An 8,512-nucleotide genomic window follows, 5' to 3' on the forward strand; every position below is an offset into this window, starting at 1 on the left:
GAACAGGAAAAGACCCCTAGGGACCGTCCTCCTGCAGCAAAAAAGAAAAGAGGTCCCGAGCCGGATCTCGAAACCCGCGTCCAAGGATTGGAAAAACGATTCGCTAAAAAAGAAGACGACGACAAAATTTTCCAACAACAAGTTATGACCGCGTTAGAACGCCTGAACAGTGCTATGGCAGAGATGCGGGTCGAAATGGCTAAGAGAGACGAGAGAATTCAGTTGATTTACCATCATCATCATCATCAGCCTGATTATACCCACTGCAGGGCGAAGGGCTCTCCCATATTTCTCCACTTAACCCGGTTCTGTGCTAGCTGCATCCACTTGACCCCTGCGAACTTCTTAATCTCATCCGCCCACCTAACTTTCTGCCGCCCCCTGCTACGCTTTCCTATCCTTGGAATCCAGTTTGTTACCCTCAGCGACCATCGGTTATCCTCGCTTCGCACTACATGTCCTGCCCATGTCCATTTCTTCTTCTTAATTTCCACTAGAATGTCGGTAACTTGAGTTATTTCTCTGACCCACTCTGCACGCTTTCTATCTCTTAATGTTACCCCTACCATTTTTCGTTCCATATCCCTCTGGGTTGTCCTCAACTTAAGTAGAACTCGCTTGGTTAGCCTCCACGTTTCAGCCCCATAGGTGAGTACAGGCAAGATGCAACATTTGTATACTTTCCTCTTGAGCGATACCGGTAAGCTGCTAGTCATAATCTGCGAGTGCTTGCGAAATTGCGCTCCATCCCAATCATATTCTTCTTGTTATTTCCTTTTCATGGTCCGGATCTGCGGTTACTGCCTGTCCTAAGTAGACATATTAGCCTACTACTTCCCTCTCTGTTATGAATCTCTGGTTTACCAAGAGATTCATAACAATAAAAATGGCTCTGCATCACCGTAGAAATACCATTTGGCAGTGGAACTGTAGGGGCTTCAGTCGCAAACGCGCGGTACTGGAAACTTTTTTGACGAACATTGACAAACCCGAAGTAATCGCATTGCAGGAGTGCAGTAAGCACGCTAAGCTAGCGAGTTACAAATCATACGCGGGACGAGATGACAACACGCGAGTGGTCACCCTTGTCAAAAGGAATATAACGGTGCTGCAGCATAATACCGGGACAGCAAATGTTGACCATATACTAATCGAGATAATCCCACAAAAAAGAAAATTCAAAAGTCTATTCATCCTCAATGTATATAGCCCGTCTCGACAAAAACGTCAATGCAACTTCAATGAGCTATTCGCCAAAGCGCGAGTGATCGCGAAAGGAGGCCCCCTGTTGATAGTAGGGGACTTTAACGCGCATCACACGGCATGGGGGTATAGATACACGCAGGTAAAAGGACGCGAACTATGGAACAGCATTCAGCAGAATGGCTTATTGCTTCTGACGGATCCCCTGAAACCAACCCGCCAGGGTAACAGCGTTTCGATAGACACATCTCCGGACTTTACTCTAAACCGAGGCTGCATTTACGCCACGTGGTGCAACAGAGGTGAAAACTTAGGCAGCGACCATAAAATTATAGAAATCGTAGTAGATAACGGCCCACCGGTCGTCCGCACCAAAAAGGCAACGTTGGTGAACTGGGAGGCTTTCCGAAATGGCCGCGCAGGTGACGAGGAAGGCATAAGTAACATTGACGATTGGAATAAAAAGGTCATTCAGTCGGTCAACGAAGCAACGGAGGAGGTGGAGGTTGACGAAGACATTGAAGGAGTAGACCGTCACATGGTCAGGCTCTGGCGTAAGAAGAAGGATCTAGAAACGAGACTCACACAGAAAAGAGGGAATAGGAACTTGCGCAGAGAATTGGCAGTGCTTAACAAAGAAATTGAAGAATATGCGCTCGTTTTAACAAGGCAAAACTAGGGCAGCATTTGTGAAACATTGGACAGGAATATCGAGAACGCAAGTACGTGGCACTTACTTCGGCATCTTCTAGATCCCGACAAATCTAAACTGGAGGCCAGGCCGCAAATTCACAGGCTAATACATACCTTTCATGGGACCGCGGCTACTCTCATAGTCCAAGTCCGAGACCGGTATTTGAACTGCGCAGAGGGTATAGGCCAACAAATGCCTGATTACAAGGGCCAGGAAAACCCGGAGCTAGATAGCCCGATAACGGTTGCCGAAGTCCGGGCAGAAATAAATAGACTGAGAACAAAGACTGCTGCAGGTCCGGACAGTCAACAATCGAATGCTAAGAAACTTGGACGATGCGTCGATCCGACACCTCGCAGCATTCATGCAGGAGTGTTGAGAGGCCGGTCGGCTGCCGGCGACATGGAAGGCCGGAAACCTTGTATTCCTCCCGAAGCCGGGGAAGCGGCCGGGTTTCGAACACTTGCGTCCGATCTCGCTCACGTCATGTGTGGGGAAACTAATGGAGCGTGTTGTTCAGGCCCGGCTGAACCGGTTTTTGGAAGACAACGATATCTATCCGAACACCATGATAGGATTTAGACCGCATTTGGCCGCATGCGATGTCATGCTGCAGCTAAAAGAACAGATCATACACAATTCAACAGTAGACACCAGGGTGATCGTTGGTCTAGACGTGTCAAAAGCTTTTGACAACGTGAAGCACTCGGCTATTCTGCAGAATCTCAGTGCATTAGATGTTGGAGTTCGCACGTACAACTACATACGCGACTTCCTCAGCGATAGAACGGCAACTATCAGTATGGGGGGACACACAGTAGAAGGTATTCGACTGGGAAACAAAGCCACACCACAGGGATCGGTGTTGTCCCCGACGCTGTTTAATATCGCCATGATTGGTCTCCCCCCAAAACTAGACGAAATCCAAGGGCTACACCATACATTATATGCAGATGACCTGACTCTGTGGATGTGCAGGGGCAGTGACGGTGAAATTGAACAGACACTACAGCGGGCAATCGAAGTTATAGAAAGATACTTAGAACCGATCGGGCTCAGATGTTCCGCCGAGAAATCGGAAGTGCTCGTTCTCACGTCAATGCGATCGCCCCATCGTCGGCGTATAAAGCAGGATAACCCGAAAATAACACTCAGGGTCAACGGTAATGTTATACCAACGGTGGAAACCATTAGAGTTCTGAGATACGAATTCAGGCCAACGGCGGGAACTCGGAAATGATACAGAGGCTAGACGCTAGCACCAGTCAAACCTGTAGACTCCTGAAGCGGATCGCAAACAAACATGCGGGAATAAAAGAAGCTAACCGCCTTAGGCTAGTCCAGTCTTTTATAATCAGTAGGAACCAGTCAAACCTGTAGACTCCTGAAGCGGATCGCAAACAAACATGCGGGAATAAAAGAAGCTAACCGCCTTAGGCTAGTCCAGTCTTTTATAATCACTAGGATAGTCTACGTGGCGCCGTATTTACGGCTTCACAAGGCAGAAAAGGAGAAACTTGACGTTCTCATTCGTAAAGGGATAAAAACGGCACTAGGTTTACCACCCAATACATGGACAAACAAGATTATGAGACTAGGGGTCTCCAATACCCTCGAAGAGCTCATTGAGGCTGCAAGGACTTCACAATACCAGACTGCTGCGCAGTCGTACTGGTCGGAGCATTTTGGAAAAACTGGGGTATGAGCCGCAAGCATGCTCCAGACGTACAGAAAAAGTACCTAGACAGGTTAGAGACAAAAATACCTCCGCTTCCCAAAAACATGCACCCCGTTTACCATGAGAGCCGGAGGAGTGATAGAGCCACAGCGCTGCAAGCCCGTTTTGAGGGAAGACAGGATGTCTTATATACAGATGCCGCACAATGCGCGAACGGTAGGGGACGTGTTTCAGTAGCAACTAGAGAAGACGGGGGCTCAGTAGTATGCTGCAGCACCAGAAATTTCACCACAACGGAGGCGGAAGAGGTGGCCATCGCGCTAGCTCTAACGCAACAGGTCAAAATTATAGTTACAGACCCGAAATCAGCGATTAGAAACTTTGACGCGGGCCGCATTTCGGCCATAGCAGCAAGAGTGTTGGCCAGTGGTTCACCACCGGCAGAGCAGGTCGCGCTCATTTGGACACCGGCGCACCAGGGGTTGAGGGGGAACGAGAAAGCACACGTACTGGCCCGAGGATTAGCTACATTGCGGGATCCCAGTGACGACTTATGCGCAACCCCGTACCCCTTGCGCGATGAGGAGCCCCTGCAGTTCGACGATGACCTTAACACCTACCAAGACATCCTAAATCATTACAAATTAGGCAGATCAGTACTACCAAAAGCGTGTAAGCAACTCACCAAAAGCGAGGAGGTTATGTGGCGTAAGCTACAGACTGGAGTATTCCCGGACCCCCAGCTTTACAGCAAGTGATACCCGGAAATTTTTAGCCCCAGGTGCAAACGTTGCGATTGCATAGCGGACATGATCCATTCGATATGGACGTGTCCTAGATTTGGAGAACCTGACCGAACAGATGAGTCCTGGGAGGCACTACTTCTCAAGCAGGACGAAAAAGGGCAACGAGAAGTCATCCGTCTAGCCCTGGCCGCTGCTAAGATCCAAGAGATCCAGGTCGACGGCTGAGGGGGAGGACATGGTTAGGACAGAGCTTCGCCTCGGATCCTCACCAACCCTTTGACGGGTGCAATAAATGTTATTTCTCTCTCTCTTTTCCCCTCCACCCACTGGTGACCGGGCACCCACATAACCTGTTTTATGCGAAGCATATTAACGTAGGTTTCGGGCTTTCGCGCAACGACCGGCGGTGGCCACCATTGACCCTGAAGTGGGGTCACGTGACATGACGTCACGTGATGACGTCACACCGGCTGCAGATGGGGCCTCATATCGCGCTGTCGGTCGCCTCGCGGCGGTGGGCACCATTGACCTTGAAGTTAGATCACATGATGTGACGTCACGTGATGACGTCACACCGGCTGCAGATGGGGCCTCATATCGCGCCGTCGGACGTCGCCCGGCGGAGGCCTCCACGCTTCGGTTCGCGCCGTCGCACGCGACGCGGCGGCGGCACCACCATCGCTGCATCACGTGATATGTGACGTCACGCCAGGGATAAATTGGCGCGCGCCCGCCGTTGCGGTGCCCGCAACGGCGCCAGCGTCTTTGCGCCGGGCGTGTATGCGGTCAAGATGCCTACGACTATTAACCTAAAACCACGTCTCCGTTACTTAGCCCCATCCACACTGAGGCAGCTGCTTAACATGCTTCGCATCCACTGGGCTTAACCTTGATAAGCCTCCAATTTGTTTTACTAGTAACCGAATCTGAGTCTTTTGTATGTGACAATAACATTCTGCGGGCGTGTGGCGCTATCCTATCCCGCATGTAATTTTGGCAGGCCTGCTGCGAGTCCAACATTATGTAGTTTGCTTCACAGTGGGTGGTGGCCAGTGCAATCGCCACTTTCTCCAACATTAGCGCGTCGTTAGTTTATACTGAGAGCCCGCTCACCTGAACCATTATAAACCGGTTACAGTTAGCATAATGGTGCCTTCAATACGTGCCACTTTAGGTGAGGAATGACGGCAAATATTAGAGGGTCTCTTTGATATCTCTTTAAGAGGAGAACGACGAAAGCCTACCCTTCCTCTCCTATCATTTGCCTCTCATTGTTTGTCTTTTATTGGCCCCGCCAGGGGTGGTGCAGTGGTAAGACGCCCGACTACTGTGCTGGAGTACCCGGGTTCGAACCCGACCTCGGCGGCTGCGCTTCGATGGAGGCGAAACGAAGAGGCGTCCGTGTGCTGTGCGATGTCAGCGCACGTTAAAATTCACCAGGTGGTCGAAATTACTCCGCAGCCCTCAACTACGGCCCCTCTTTCTCACTTTCTACTTTCAATCCCACCTTCCTTCATTCTCTTATGGCGCGCTTGAGGTGTCCACAGAAAACAAGTGAGACCGTTACCGCGCCTTTCCGTTCCTAAAAATCGCTCAGGTTTTTTTTTGCCTTTTATTGGCGTTCGTTGCAGCGCTACATAAAATTATAAAGGGTTTACAGGAAAGGAAAGAGGCAGTATCAGTCACAATTTCTCCGACAGGTGTGTTATGAGGACCAAGGGGAAGCAAGTGCACTCCAACGCCGCCGGGCGGTGCTTCGTGCCTTCCGCGAGTTACAAAGGTGAAAGTTGGTGAAGAGTAGCTGTTCCTGGCCCTACGAAGCTGGGACCGGCAGGTCAACGCCGCTTGCGTCGGGGGCTAATAATAATAATAATAATTGGTTCACAAGAAGGGAAAGGCGCTGTATCTGTAACACTTGTTTCTGTGGACACCACCTAACCGCAGCGCAAGGGAAGGGATGAAGGTGGGAATGAAAGTGGATAGAGAAAAAGATGAGTCATAGTGGAGGGCTACTGAGTATTTCAACCACCTGGGGATCTTTAACGTGCGCTGACATCGCACAGCACACGGACGCCTCTTCGTTTCGCCTCCATCTAAACGCATCCGCCGTGGTCGTGCTCGACTCGGGTACTCCGGCACAGTAGTCGGGCGTCGTACCTCTGCATTACCCCGGCGAGGTCGGCGAGGACAATCCTGCCAATGAATTTTTATCTGTTGTAGCCAATCAATGCACCCGCCACCACTTAGGACCTTAGGAAGAAGAATGAAAATGAAAATACAAGGGCCTGCTGCCGCATCCACTGCCTCGTGTGGACAGAGGATAAAGAGAGAAAGAAAGAAAAACTTAGGTGGTGGACGAATGCTGTGGGGGCTCGCGTCTTTCTCTCTCTCTCTTCTTTTTCTTTCCATTTCTACTTTCTCTCTTCTGCCCGCAGGACTGTTGTTGCGGCGCGCGCACTCTCTCCCTGTTCTTTTTTCTTGTCTATTTTCAGTTCGGGCTGCATAAGGCAGCGGAGGTGGCTCAGCTACACAACCAGTAGCAGGTCCATGTACTTTCATTTTAATCTTCATCATAGACGTCATTAAATAATGTAGTCAAAACTGGGGAGAAAGCGGCTTTGAGTGTGCTCCAACGCCACTGGGCGGTGCTTCTTGCCTTCTGCGATTGACAATGGTGAGAGCTGGTGAAGGGTGGCTGTTCCTGACCCTACGGAGCTGAGAATGGTAGGTCAACGCCGCTTGGGGCGAGGGCTATCCTGCCAACGAAGTTTTATCTTGTTGGTTGGTTGGTTTGTGGGGTTTAACGTCCCAAAGCGAATCAGGCTATGAGAGACGCCGTAGTGGAGGGCTCCGGTATTCGACCACCTGGGATTTTTTAAAGTGCACTGACATCGCACAGCAGACGGGTGGCTTGCTTTTCGCCGCCTCGGAAAAGCGGCCGCCGAGGCCGGGATTCGATGCCGCATCCTTGGAAATAAAGGAGACAGTTACCGCGCATTTCCGTCCCTATAAATAAATCTTCTCCTTCTTCTGCCCGCACGATCGAGGCAGCAGAGGTGGCTCAATTACAGTCAGTAGCGCGTATTTGGCTTTACTCGGGGCGGTGGCTCCGCGAGAGCGAAAACAACAGAAGAGTAGAAGAAAGCCGGCTACTCCGACGAGCATCTACCGCCCCCAGAGGCAGCGCAAGCTTAAGGGAGCCGACCGGCCTAGCGATTCGAGGAGCGGTATTTTTTAACGGGCGTCATGTTGGCCGCGCACTAGCTTGAAAGAGAATAGTTGTCTAGCGATGATAATAATAATAATAATAATAATAATAATAATAATAATAATAATAATAATAATAATAATAATAATAATAATAATAATAATAATAATAATAATAATAATAATAATAATAACCAATCAATCAATCTTTATTTAATGTGCGCAGGAACAACCATGTGGTCTTTGTGCTGCAGCAGAAATAAAAAAGAAACAAAAATGAAAAAGCACCAACATGTTTACACACGCAGAGAACACAAAAAAAGAAATAATACATGAAATGAAACTGAGACGAAAAGTATCACGGAAAGTAAGCAATCAATGAGTAGCATCACTTATATACACAGTGAGAGAATTTTTGGGCACACCAGGAAAAAAAAAAAAGAACGGTAGATAGAAGAAAAAAAAAATTGGAGGCTTATCAAGGTTAAGCCCAGTGGATGCGAAGCATGTTAAGCAGCTGCCTCAGTGTGGATGGGGCTAAGTAACGGTTGGTTGGTTTGGTTGGTTTGTGGGGTTTAACTTCCCAAAGAGACTCAGGCTATGAGAGACGCCGTAGTGGAGGACTCCGGAAATTTCGACCACCTGAGCTTGTTTAACGTGCACTGACATCGCACAGCACACGGACGCCACTCCGTTTCGCCTCCAACGAAACGCAGCCGCCGAGGACGGGATTCGATCCCGCTTCCTTGGGCACAGTATTCGAGCGTCGAAACCACTGCGCCACCCCGGCGGGGCCTCGGGGTTTTAGGTTAGTCGTCGTACTTTATTCTTGGCAGCCCGACAAGCACACACTTATGGTCCGCAAATGCATGACTCTTGGTTTGCACGTCACTTACGCATACACGCCTGGCGCAAAGACGCTGGGGCGGTTGCGGGCACAGAGAATGACGCGACGGCGGGCGCGCCCGCTTCATCCCTGGCGTG

This window comes from Amblyomma maculatum, chromosome 2, assembly GCF_055883805.1.
Source record: "Amblyomma maculatum isolate TAMU_Amacu chromosome 2, ASM5588380v1, whole genome shotgun sequence".
Classification (NCBI taxonomy): domain Eukaryota; kingdom Metazoa; phylum Arthropoda; class Arachnida; order Ixodida; family Ixodidae; genus Amblyomma; species Amblyomma maculatum.